Source organism: Megalopta genalis, chromosome 5, assembly GCF_051020955.1.
Source record: "Megalopta genalis isolate 19385.01 chromosome 5, iyMegGena1_principal, whole genome shotgun sequence".
Lineage (NCBI taxonomy): Eukaryota > Metazoa > Arthropoda > Insecta > Hymenoptera > Halictidae > Megalopta > Megalopta genalis.
Window position 1 is genome coordinate 31,592,434 of NC_135017.1, and position 15,081 is coordinate 31,607,514.

The 15,081-nt window shown below is 34.1% G+C and overlaps 1 protein-coding gene across 9 annotated transcripts in view; it reads left to right on the forward strand.

The window, feature by feature from the left end:
• Nucleotides 1-15,081, forward strand: part of LOC117227927 (neural-cadherin) — a 716,163-nt gene that overhangs the window by 174,741 nt on the left and 526,341 nt on the right. The gene's annotated exons all lie outside the window — the stretch shown is intronic.

Sequence of the window (15,081 nt, forward strand, 5' to 3'; positions counted from 1 at the left end):
TTATTTTGGCACTTCGGTTCCATTGCATGCCATTGTGTTGTATTCGCGCCTCTCGAGGGCTGACAACACTTTAGACTTTTCGACCGTGCCCGTACTCGGTCAGGCTTCTTTCCAAGTTTATTAGCGTGTTGGATAGCTTCGAATTCGAACGACACTTGGAGTGATTCTCATTTTCGAGTAACTGCATTCAATTCAACGAGATTCAATGGACTCGCTGTTGCTGGAGAAAACGTTAATACGTTGAACGTATTTCAAATACAGCTGTTCCAGCTATTATTGCTTCGTCTACCTAGTTAGCTCCTTTTTTTTAAAGGAATTCAAGCCTTCACGGTTCGACGAAATGCTAAAATATTTATACCTTGATACACGGCGAATATTACAATATCAAAAGTTAATGAAATCCTTTATTACTAAGTTCTAATCTTGCACAGTGAGTTTGTTTAAACTCATTCGGTTGAGAAATTGCAACGATTTGCCTGAAACGATCTCATCGATATATTAAACGGATTTACTCATTTACACTTGCTAACACGTCTTATCGAATGTATGCTTCGGAAGATTTTGCAAGCTAGATAATGCCCGTTGCTACACGCGACGACACGGCGAACACCCGCACAAATGGACACGCATACACGTCAGGTGGTGAGCACGAGTATTCATTTGAAGGAACGAAGAATGAAAGAAGAAAATATGGGGGAGTACGGCGAGCGAATCATTTGTGAGAGCTCGTTCATTTTCACACGGGATGCGTGAATTGCGCGCCGAACCGATGCGTTTTCCGTTCATTCGAGTGGCGAGAAGCTCATAAAAAGGAAAATGAGATCATGCAGCGAACGTCCACGATGTGCCTCAATGATTCCTGCCACTTGGACCGCGAATCTGTAGTTTGCTAGCGGTAGAAATCGTTGAAGTAGTTGCGACATTTAGCGAATGAATGCGATAAGTATGCTCCGATTAAATTACGTTTACTTTCAAAGCGATTCGTCCGTTTCGTTGCATCCTGCGGTCATGTTTAGTATAGATACGATGGCGGTTTGGCGCGTCGCACATACGATCTGCAGTCAAAACATTTTTCCAGACTTGTACAGAATTAATCAGAGTACTGGAGTAGATTATTTACTGGTTTTATGGATCACGGTATCACAAATGTGGGTTGATAGCGTAGTGGAGCCGATTAGTGTGCCCAACTTTTCATTTATCAAACAAGTCATATTCAATTTTTTTATTTGGAAATAAATAAACTAAAACAATAAAGAATTTAGTATGTCTTGTTGGATAAATTAATTAACATAATTAACTTTATATTTATCGAATAAGACGTATTTAATTTTTTTTCATTCAGAAATAAGTAAAATAATACAATGAAAAAAATTAATATGTCTTATTCGATAAATGTGAAGTTAATTATGCCCGAAAACAAACCAAAGGTTATCGGTTTGACTACTCGTCGCCTGTGCAGGAAGATGCTTTTCCTCGTTATGATGATGTTGATTGCTTAGAAAGTTCGCATTTTGTTGTGTAACGAATAGAATGTTTTCAAGGGTTTAATATAAAATATATAGTGATTGCATCCATACGATGTTTAGCAGCTTAAAATAAGAGAGACAGATATCAGAATAACAGTATAAAGATAATATTGTTGATACCATATAACGTATCGCGCGTAATAATTATTATTATACATACACTAGGAGTCTCACTTTATTTGGACGTTCTAACTTACTCGCTATTATTGCACGTTTGAAAAATTGTTTCACATGAAAGTTAAACGGTATTGAGAGGAATAACCATATTCTATCGTTATTAGTTCGTTCAATTTTGCTTGCCCTGAACGCCTTGACTACCACGCCATCAACCTCAAAAATGTCATAAAATTAAAGTATTTTATATAACAAATTAAAATTAAAAAGCTAAATTATAATACACCAACTACATTTTCAATATTTACGTCTTGGGGAATCTAATAAAATTAGGGAAATATGGTAGATTAACGTATAAATTAGTTTTCAAGTCCGTACAAATAATTCCGCCTCCCACATATGAATTGTACATTTTTTAATAGACCAATCGATGCAGTTAAACATTCTTTATAAAAATTATTCAGCTACTTATGTCAAAAACTCAATGGTTTTTAAGATATTTCAATTTTAATGATTTTGAAATATCATTGTTCAAATGCCGAGGGATTAGTTTTCTTTATAGAAAACGTTCAATATACAGTAAATTCTCTCTAATTTTCCTTCAGCTTGTAAACAAAAATGGACAATATGGAAAGAGGAGATACGATTATTCGAGCTTCGCGGTTCATTTTTAGAGTTGCCGGTTTGAACAACTATAAAAACAAGTCGCAAGGCTCGAATAATCGTATCCCCTCTTCCTAAATTGTCCATTTTTGTGCACAATCTGAGCATCAATTAGGGAGAATTTACTGTATATCGATAATTTACAATGATCCTTCGGGTACAGTGATGATTAGAATAATTAACATAGAAATATCTTCTGAACTATTAACTTCTCGACATGAGTATTTCAACATTTTTTTTTGTAGCGAATGGCTAGCCGCATCGTTTAGTGTACATATTAAACAATACATAATTTAATTTAAACAAAGTAGGTTTATTTAAGGAACCAATAGCATTAACATAGATATGCCCCTCTCTTTCAGATGAAACAGTTTTCTCTGTGAGTAAAAATAATGACAAAATTAAGACGTTTGAATTAGATAACACACTGGTTGTTAAACAGATATCGTATAGTTTTGGTAATTGTTTATGATGACGATTGCTATTAACGTTAGTAAGGTTTTATTCTTCTAACAGTTTCAATTTTAGCGTAAGTTTATAGTGTTGCAGCATCTAGAAAACCTAGTCAATGACCACCAATTCGTTAATTTCATCTATGATTACATTCCATTCATTTGATTTCTTACTGAAAAGGTTCAAGATAATATAACGAATCGAACGACACGATGCAAATGCTTCTTCCTTAAGTTGTTGCCTCCAGTATCTGATATGTTATTTTTAAGAATAACAACGTGGAAAGAGATTCCGGATACAAATTAATCGATTAACAGTGGAAATGGTGTATGTTATTGGATGTACCAGCAACAGCCGTTACGCAAATCATATTACGCCGTTATAACGTCCAATGTTCCCCACATTTGGCAAATTATATTTTACTTATAATTGGTTACTAATATAAATTTGCAATAATTCCAGATAAAAATATTTCAAAAATATATAAATTTCATTGAGTTTTCAAGTGCAATCTACATTTTAAAGTACAACAATAATACTCGGTAATTTTTAGTATGCCGCAATGTCAATAGTAAAACTTGCAAAGATTTGTATTCCAGATGAAAATCTCCTCAGCTAATTTCTATGAAGACAGAATAGTAATTGGTACAATACAAAAACTGCAACGAGATCATATTGAACATGTTCATAATTGAACAAATTTTTAAATGTCTTAATCGAATGCTGTCGCTATAAATATTTGGCCACATATTTTGATATTCTGATACTCGTGTGTACGTACTCTCTTCGTGTCCAAATATACAGGGTGGTCCTGATGGTGCAACCGTGTGGGGGTGATTCTACTTACAAGAATAAGACAAAAATATGGAATAATATTTTGTCACTTGAAGTTCCGTTTTCGAGGAAAAATAGGTTGAAAAATTAATACTATTAAATTGGAAGTGGCGCGTCTGGATATGACATACCAATCCTACTTCGCGTCATACTACAATTTACGCGAACTTTACGTATTTTGCAATTCTATTTTCTCGGAGACAAAACTTTAAATAAAAAAATGTTGGTTTCCTTTTTTCGACTTATTTTTAAGAGTAGAATGTCTTCTTTCTCGGTTGTACCATCAGTTACTGATGACCCAGTATAAACGTACTGTGTCAAAAAATAACAAGTGTCAAGTTTATTCACTATGAAGTTTTGAAGTATTATATACCCTTCTTACGAGTTATCATTATATCTGAATCTTTCTGATGCTAATTAGATATACATAAATTTTGGTAACAAAGAACTGCTGCATAACTTTCGTTTTATTGATTCTTAACTTTGTCTTAAATAGTACATATGTAAATAAAAAATGTTGTACTTTCATAAAAGTCTAATCTTCATTCTTTATTCAAGCACATATTATAAGAGAAATCATGCGAAATTGAAATAAATTCAGTCTTGACATTGTTATAAAAAAATATACATTAGAGCGTATAGAGCTACTAATAGAAGTAACTCTGTTTATAAATCATAAAAATTTAAATCCTAATTGCTATCAATTACGAGTAAATCACAAATGATTCGAAGGGATGCAACAAAACGTTATTGATCGTCGTTCGTCGTATGGACGCGTTCTGAACAGATTTGCGTTCATTTGTCCATCGGGCAGTGGCGACTCATAAATGTATAGCATTGCACCAACCCTGAGAGGAAAAGAAGAAACCCAAATATTATCAATGTAAAACTTTCAAAATTAATATTACATCTAAATACAAATAATTTAACATTATGAGATTAAGATTAAAGTTATATCTAGATCTTGTGTCGAAGTAATGAAATGTTTTAACCCCTAAACCCTTTGCCATGTCATTATCTTCGCAGTTATAAGTATTAGGACGTTTTCGATCATGATAATTTTTCAAAGGAAAAGCAATTTTGTACCTATTATGTGCCTAGATAAAGGCTGTCCGTCCATAAATGTCCAAGTAAATATCTCGTAAATAGTTGAAGATACAAAAAAGATTTATAGGAGAAATTTGTGCACGTAAATTATCATTTTTTATTTATGACCTTTTAGATTTATGAGGATCGACTTAGTTAATAGATGTACATTTAGTTGGCAAATGTTATTTGCAATCAAAATGATATCTTGATATAATCTGGTATTATGTAGCGTTTAGAAAATAATCAACACCTTTTAACTCATTGATTGCCAACTACGAGATATCTTGCAAGCGACACTCAGTACAGGAATTTTATTCAGTGACGAGATAACTCGTAGTGATTTTTTTCATTTTCAAATTACTGTAAATGCCATTTCAAAACTGTATCTGCAACTAAATATTATTAGATTTTTATTATTAGATTCCATGTTTTCTTTAAAATAATCCTCTAATAATCGGCATCTGAACATTGTTTGTTTACTTTTTTAAGCTTCTTAATACGAATAGTAAAGATACAATACAAATTACTACCTCAATGCTTAAGATGATGATTATTTTGTAAATGATACGTAATATAGCAATTTTTAACAATATATTTTAATTGTAAATGACTTCTCTACTAGCTAAATATCTACAAAATTTATTTGTATCCATTTAAAACAATTAAGTTGACCTTCATAACTCGGAAAGATCATAAATAAAGAAAGATAATTGACGTGCACCTTGTAGCTGACCTAAAACCGTGTAAATTTCTGCTATTAAACTTTTTCGTACCTTCAAACATCTATGAGATATGTATTATTTATGGATGCAGATGTATATTTGAATGCTTAAAGATTGATGACAAAACTACAGAATTTGATTGCGACTTGAAAGAAAGGAATAACAATCACACTATAACAGGTTATTATTATCTTCATCGCGGATCGGACTCATCAAAATACGGCAAGGGGTTAAGAGTTACAATTTATCACTGAATATGCCACTAGAGTGTTTATACGTAATATATTGTGTTTCGGAACTCACGATGCACCCGTAAAGGAGCGATTCCTGAGGTGATTCGATGGCTGTGACTTCGGTAACGAATTATTAACGACAATCACGAATCAATCAAAGAGCGAGCACGGCCTCACGCCATTGACGTGCAGAGCTTGTTAAGGCGCCGAAACGCGTTAGTCATATTCGTTCTATGATTGATCCGTGATTTCATTAATAACTCTGTAACGATGAGGTAACCAACATTTTCGCTAAGGAAAAAGTAATTCCAAATCTCCTCAGGAGTCATCTCTATCCAGGTGCAACGGAAATTCTGAGACACCCTATATAATGCAAGTATATCCGTCATTCTCGTTTTACATTGATTTTGATTATAACGATATATATATATATATGATGATGATGATGATGTGATGATATGTGATATGATGATATGTGATTCTCGTAACTGTAATAAACTCTATCTTTGTTTTTTAAAAATGTTAGGGGAGATAGATGAGTGGTCTTAAAGAAGCCATAAGGGAAGTAAATAGCTTTCCCGTAGGTGCACACGTAAAGAACATATAAAGGTCATCGACCTTTTTTGTTAATGAATACTTACATTTTGTTTCACATATATCGAATCCTTTCTTAAATCCGCGTAAAGAATGTTAGGGTAACATTATCGAGAAATGAATAATTTGAAAGATTCTTGAAAAGAAAATGTCTTTATCGAAGTATGTAAATGTTCAAACACCTTTCCATCGCATTCTAAACATTTCATACAACGCTTGTTAATCGTTTTCATTATTGAATTAAGTTGTTGCTTGATTGTTGCGTATCAACAGTAAAGTTAATGCGTATTCACTTTAGACGCAGAATAAAGAAAGAATTCTATATATGTGAAACAGAATGTAAGTATCCCTTAAAAAGAGAGAGAAACGTCGATAATCTTTATGTAATCTATACACGTGAACCCACAGGAAAACTATTTATTCCATCTCAGGACCCCTCCAAGACCATTCATCTTTCTCCTCTGATATTATTTCCTAACTCGACCAAAACAAAGATATAGCCTGTTACAATTGCGTAACACGTTTATATAGGCTAATTTCGCCTACCACATCTGCAATGATAAGTAACTAACGCAATATATTTTGCTTATGCAGTATCTCCGTGTTGTCTACACAACATTTCCATCGGAAGCCACTGCCACCCGGGTCGAGTCCATCGGGAATCGAATGGCGGAACAATGCAATCGGTCGTGCGTGCAAAACGCAGATACTATACGAACGTAACAAAAACCACATTCATTTTAGCATTTACGTGGATGACTGCCGAAGTCGCGTTCAGCCGCGAAACTCATACTATTAGTGTGTGTGTGCCGTAAACAATTTTTTGGGCATGTTTTCTAAATAGATGCTTCCCTTGAACACGGTACTCGTATCGATATACATACGTTCTCCCCGACTTTGTCCAATTTTTGATCGCGACACCCCATATTTTCCGTTTCTTCGCCATCGTTTTTTCTTGTGTTTTATACGTTTCTTGCACCGGATTGGCTTTTTTCAAAATTCTTTACCTCTCATCGGTTCCGTCCTCGTTTTCGTGCGGTCTATGGCCACCCTCGTGCGTTTCCTTAACGCGAAAGGTGTCGTAGCGCATCGTTACGCTGGTAAGACCGCCGAGACAGTGACGTCGCTATGACACGCGAATCAAAGCTTTCCAATCGAAATGATTCTTCTCTCATGAATACGTGGGACGTTTGTAGTCGGTGACGATTCACCTAGTTGGAAATAGTTTGAAAACTTAACAAACACATGCAAATCATTGGAAAAGTATTAGATAGTATACCCTTTTTAGTGTTACTTGTATTATTTATTGTTATGGGTTTTATATTATGTAGCTCAAAATTGCCGGAAACCGATAAAAGTAAGTCATCTTTTTTTGCGATGTTCGAACATTTGTAAATGCTCTTCGCAGTTTTCCTAACGTTTATCAATTCATGAATAGATAACATATAAATTGAAATCTACATTTTCTAGTCTATTTTTTTTTATTTAGCTTAAAATTTGTTGTAGAAACGAATATTTAGAAATGACGATTACTAAAAGTATAGAATAATATTAGACGAATAAACGATAATATTAAACGTATAAATAATACGAGTGTCTATTCAGACATTTTTTCTAGAATGTTTTTGACGTACCAAACCTGTTTGTTATTAGGAAGAAATTAGAGCTTGAACGAATTCAACTTTATAAGTCCTATTTTTTATACGAAGCGAATTAATTTAACTTTTGTATGAATAAAATCTGGAAGATTACTACTATACAATTAACTAAGATATTGTATTTTTTAAAACAATTTAAAAGAATTTCTTCTTTGAGAAACGTTATTAGAAGAAGTATATGTACACACGCACATACGTACATAGTTATTATCTATTTGAAAATGGTTTTCAATTCATAGTTGCTGAGTAGTCCGACAGAATGTCTAGCAGATAAATTTAATTTGTATGTGATTCTCTCTGAATTAGACGTGTACGCGATTGAAATTGTAACTTGATACATAGATTTGTGTAATAATGTTCGTATGAAACGCAATCTATTTTGAGCTACAGAATATTCGCGAATATTATTTTCTTTGAGAGTCAACATTCTCGAAGTTATCAAACTCGTTCCGGTTAGAAGCTACAGGCTCCAGCTTACACACACAGTTTACCTTCGACGATGCTTTGCGTCGCGTTGTCAAGCTTAGTCCGCCAGATTTTCCGTTCTCCGAATTTTTTCGTTTACAATTCGTTGCGAGATTTGCATTAAGTACAAGATCATCGATATGTACATATATGTATATATGTATATGTATATCCAATATATGTATATGTATATACATATAACATACATCATACATACGTATTGTACATTACGTGAATGCCGTATTAATTTTTGGGCATGTTTTGTCAGTTGCTTATCTGCGGTAGACTACCGTACTGTTACTGAAAGCAATCATTTTCGTTTTTATCGTTTGATTTTTTCATTTTTCTCCCGTTTGTAAACCAAAACGTTTTTCCGTTCGACCATAATTTTTTCTATTTTGTCTTACATTCGGGAGAATAGTAGATTCTCGTAGTGGTTTTTAGCCGGTCAGACATTTTTTGCGTCACTCGCCGGAGAACTCTGTCAGGGTATCCCAAAAGTCACTTGCAATTGGGAAATGAATTTTCATCCGAAGTAACTTTTTCTTTAGCACAAATGCAATCCGCGGCATATCGTTTACGAGTTATTAACAAAAACAACAACGACCAATGAGAGACGAAATCAGCTGGCGCGAGGTGGCCGAGCCAATGAGCGGAACTGGGCTTCGGTCGCCTTGCATCATCCGAGTTCGCCACTTATTGGTCACTATTTTTCGTTAATAACCCGTAAACAAAGCCGTGAATTGCATTTCCGCTACGGGAAAAGTTACTTTAAATAACCTCGGGTACCCTTCATTTTCCGATCGCGAGTGACTATTGGGACACCCTGTATTACATAGACATTTGAAAGTTAGCTAGAACAACTCGGGAAGATTCATTGACAGACCAAAGACTAAGGTTAAGTAAAGTGAATGCTCCATTAGTTAATTTAAGTGTTTCATCGTGTTACTAGAATCGACGTCGATGTAACTGTTCGAACAAAAAAGAAAAAAGAGAAAGGAAACAAAAGAAACGTTTTTCACCCGATTAGAATCGAAGATCGGGTAACAAGGGAGGAGGGCGAAGCCTTCTTTCCACGGCGACTGTGTCTTCGAAGTGGTGTTTCATAAGATACGCTACGGTAAAAACGAAAAGGATGACAGAGATTTTCTGTCTTGCTTGACTTGTCAAGCCAGACGATGCTAGTTAACGATGATCGCGCTCATACACGGCTACCGAACACCACGCACTTATGGTTCAGGGACAGTTCAAGCACAGATTGCGGGTGCAGCAGGTTCACGTTGCTCGTTTGTGTCGTGATTCATCTCGTCCTGTTTTCGGGATCATTCGATAGTGTGTTCTCGCTTTCTTAGTATGCAATTAAGGGTAATAATATTTATTCACGTGTACATTGCACAAATGTGTAGGAACATCAGGTGAAAGGTCACGCTCACTAATTGCTAACCAACACTAACCCGATGATGTACACTGAACGTTTCATCCTTTTTGTATTTTCTTTCCAGTTGAGTTCCAATTATCCGTCCGGGCAAGAGTTTATCAACCTCTGTTGCAATATACTTCAAAGCATTCAGCGTGCAAACAGCACGAATATTATTAGAGTTCGACGTCCATCGATAAATATTTTCGCAGCAGTGCGATATCGATTTGTAAACGGACTTTTTTTACGGGTGGTCGGAATTCAGCTATTAACGTACACTACCTACAACACCAATATTCGGGGTTATGTGTGTTATGAGTAGACTGCGAATTATTATGCAAAAAAAATATCCACCTCAATTGTCAGAAACAGAAATAAAATAAAAATCTATTTCCTCTTTTAGTAATTTTAATAAAATGAAGAGAAAATAACAATGTTCTAAATTTTCTTAACGTGTTTACAGTATAATGTTTCATCTAGTCATTTTGATTATAAATGTATCAAATCCACGGTCTAGTTATAAGTTATGCGATGGAACATCGATTTTTCTCTATATAATAATAATAATAATAACAATAATAACAATAATAATAATAACAATAATAATAATAATAATAACCAACACACAAATGATAAACACTGATAGAATTTTACGTAGAAGAGAAACTCAAGCTTTTCGGCTCCATGTATACGCACGCACGTGCGGTCCTCACGCGACAAGAAGACACCTTTGTGTTTACATTCCCTCCTCACACTAGCTGCCCCACTGACCCAGCTATCGGTCGCTATTGGCCGAAAACGATGACGAAGATCACCGTCGGCCAATAGCGACTGATAGCTGCAGCAGTGGGGCAGCTAGTAAGAGGGGGAATGTAAGTACAAAAGGTGCTTTCTTGTCGCGTGAGGACTATACTTACAGCCGGTCACGAAAGTTCCCATACACCCAAAATTTTAGATATTTGGAATTCGCCCTGGCATTTTATGAATATTAATTCATTTAGTAATCAAAATTACATACAAATAAACTGTACAGACAGCATCATAAATTCTAGAGTACAGTGATCAGAATGTATATTAAAATTCAAGTAATTTGAAAAGTTAGTGTATGTAGATTTTTTGGTATCTGACTGTGAGTGCTGGTCGTTTCTTGTCTGCTCGATCCTGAATATTTCAATGACCAACATTTTCTCAAATTTAATATATTGTAGTTTATGGGCAACTGCTCGCAACTTTTTCAAAAATTTTGCAAAAATATTTCTCATTTCTCAGATATACATTTTTTTTCATATTTTATTTTAAAATACGTTCCTTTTCGTATTACGCTACGCGAGTGGTCTCCAAAATGTATTTTTGAATAAAAGTCACAGAATGCGAACCGTTCCATGACTTCAAGTAACAATCTTCGTGCGATAAAAATCATGTTAATATTTCATTTTAATATTCCAGGTTTAGTTCACTTTGAAGGGGCAATTCTTTAAATAATAGATTAGTCGCAGAAACATAAACATATTCGTACTTTTTAAATTATTTCAAAAACAGCAAAATAATTAGAAAACTGTATTAGGAATCGATTAAATCTCTTCCAGACTTTGTTTTATGCTTTTAACGTTCATTGATGTTTTAGAATGGAAAAATATAGAATATATCTTAAAAACAGTCTTCAGAAGTTTCATCAAATGAAATTATTGTAATATTACTTTAATATGGCAATAAGTGTGATAGTTTGGTTTTAGTACAAATTGCATATTAATGTTAATATATTCATATGTAAATATATATTAACACGTACACTGGCATATACGTTATTTCAATGAAATCTTTTTTGCGTTGCAGTGTTCGTCAATTGTTTTGTTATAGTGTTGCTTGTCTATCAATCACTATGTAAAACAGGGTTATTCAAATTAATAAACAGTTTTCAAAAGTTGAAAAGTTTATAAGGTAAATTTTTCTCACAAATCAATACAGACAGAAATCGAGGACGTATACATAAAATTTCACCCAAACAGTCCATTCAATAACTTTCTTCTTTCTCCAAACAATTAATTTTTACAAACACTGAAATTATTTAACTATAAAAGATGTCTACTGTTCGAAAGGATGTCATGAAAGTATATGTGGATCGCTTAAGTTATTCGGTTAAAATAACGGTTTTTTTTTATTTCAGTTCTGAGATCGACTTTTGTTAAATAGGTGTGGGATAATTTGTAACTTTAGAAGCTTTCCTGGGACAGGTTCTTCTTAAAATGATTTAAAAATGAAAGAGCGCATGCAAAATAAGATATAATATAATAGAAATTCGTATAACAACTATACATTTGCTAATTGCTTTGTTTTCATAATTAAATTATCGCTATTTAATTCAGTTTACTGGATGCTTTTGAATTTATCACCTATACCGTTTTATTGGAAATTAATTCAATTTCAGTTATCGAATCGGTACGAAATTCTCATGAGTTCTACATACGCATGTAGATTGGTTCATACGAAATTCTCTTAAATCTCTTTATAATGTTCGCGTTAGCTTAATTCAATTACTGTTTGCTTTACCATCAAAGATGTCTGCAGCATCCATGTCGAAAATTTTAAACAATGTCAATGGAGTAAATAACTGTTACGAGATTTTATGTATCCTCTTTCGAAAAACAGTCCGTAGTGTCATGAACGTATCTAACTTATTTGCGAATGTCTACTTTATTATTTGCAATTAATGTTGAAAATGACGCATCATAAAATCGTAGGTGTTTGAAACAGCTTTTCTCTGAATTTCTATATAAGAATTTGGAATATAATTACACACAGTGCACTAAATCAATCGGAGATAAAGAGCATTTATAAGAAATGATACTTATTAAAGAATTACAAAATGATGAGCAACAGTGAAAGGAAGAAATTTCTTAATTATATTTTACAATAATAATAGTAAGTAACAATAAATCGTTTAAGCTGCAAATTAGTAAACACAGTGAATTCAAAGCAACGAAATAATTACAATCATCAATAATTTATTTCTTATGTAAGTACGGTATATTCCAATCTTTTTCTATTGAAAAATATTTATATATCTTCTTCATAGAAGAATTAATTTCAGTAATAGCATTCAGTGTATCGTTTGTCTTTGTTTCTTTGTTTAATTTCGAAAAGGAATTCCAAAACTGCTTTCTGTTACTTTCCCATAGATATAATAAAATTTGTTTGTTATCAAAGAGGTAGAACATCTCGAAATGCACATTTCAAGAATCGAGCATGTAGTGTATACATGGAGCACGATAGAATATATCTTTACAGAACAGATCAGAAAATTCATGATTGTTGGATGGAAGTAAAAATTCCCTTTCCTTCTCGACGGGATTTTCTTCGTTAGAAGCCGTATAAAATTTCCCGGTTAATTCCGAGACTGCAGGCGTCCTCGGTCGGGAATCGACATCAAACGGTATTAGTCGTCGAAAAATTAATGCAAAGCTGGATTTATTTTCGCTAAGCCGCCCGCGGGGTCATCGTATATGAATCTTCTCGACCGATTTCTCTGGTAGCTGCAAGATTACACCGAAAAATGACCAATTTTATATAAAGAACTTTTTCGCAGAGAGATGTACTTTCAAATGCAAACGACGGATATTTTTTCGTGTTCCGTATACGGTCGTTCTCGTGAACGCTCGATTCCATACGCATCGTAATTAATTTTGAAACTTCTAAATAGTTGTTGGTAAACTCTTAAGGTAATTCATGGGTCGCCTAGAGAGATATCGTGGTATAAGTAATATAAACAATTACTCACTAAATTCTCTGATAATCCATAAAACGAAGTGAAGTCTATTATTGACATTTTTGTTTCAATCTCGACCTCGCTTAAGACTTTTTATTCTCTCTTTTTTTTGGATAATTAGATTTGCTTTTGCGCTTAATTGAATTGTAAAGAGTATTTATATATATATAAATAAATATACTATACCGACGTGTTGGAATAATTTCTGTTTTATTTGTTTGAGAATTCAATCGTTCAATCTTATTTCATTAACGTACATTATGAGAGTGCATCGGAATGAAAACAAGTATTAATTTAACGTAATTAATATGTCAAATGATTGAATGTTTAAGTTCCTTTTGATTGCGAAGCTTAAACATGAATTAAATTAAATATTTAGTCAGAAATGTTTACTTGTCATGTTCTCGGAAACATTAGAATTCAGCGTTTCCTGTGGTGCTATTAATAAATAAATAAACATTCTGCATAAATTACCGTCGCAAACATTACGAAATTTATATAATTTTCACTATCTGAAAGCTAAAGTGTGAATCAAAAGTGTAAAGAAATACAATTTTCGACAATTGTGTCGTTACTGATAATGGATAAAAAAAACACAAATGTAGTTATTTTTTATTTATTTATTCCTTGCGGCATTTTTGGGGCATTTTTACTTTTTTCCTAATGTCGTTCTACGATGGACAATCCACTAAAAGGTGTTTACCTGTATGTGTTAAAATTGTCGCAAAGTGGTTTATCAGCTTTAGAAAGCGGCTACTGAGGAGTAAATATTGCTATTGTTTCCCACTATTCTAGTATACTATGATTCCCGGGCGCAGCAACTGTTCAAAAACGATCAAATGAATTCATCCGAATATTCCCACGCTCTGCAACCTCTGAAAATTCTTCGTCGCGAACATTTTCATCGATTGCCCGGACATAACGGTGATATACGATGAAACCGAAGTATGTTCGTATAATCCTCACGCGACAAGAAAACAGGTTTAGATTCCCCCTCTTACTAGCTGCTCCACTACCGCAGCTATCGGTCGCTGACGACCGCCGCCGTTCTTCGTCGCCGTTCTTAGCCAATAGCGACCCAGTGGAGCAGCTAGTAAGAGGGGGAATGTAAACACAAAGGTGCCTTTAATGTCGCGTTAGAACTATACATAAAATGGGACACAGAAAAAGACACTTCAACGCAGCGTGATAAGACAATCAACCCAAAAGTTTGTTGTTAAGTAGAAAGCTATGTAGGTTATGGTGAATGGTAGGTTACGGGTATTCGTGAAATTTACAGCTCTGCAATGTAGCAAGGATGCCACTGACCGCACACTTTTCGGGATTATGGTACGCTTAGGTTTTATTGGTTAACTAGCATATTTCGATTCCGACGTATGAGTTAGACGTACACGTATACGTGTACATATGTACCGATGTACATAGACCAGAAACGGAAAAGGCAGGCGACGACGGGAAGCGTAGTTGTATTTAGGCAAATTTCGTGAAATACTAGACCGCGTCCAAGTAGATCTGTTACTGTGTGATTAGATATATTCGATTAGAAGGTA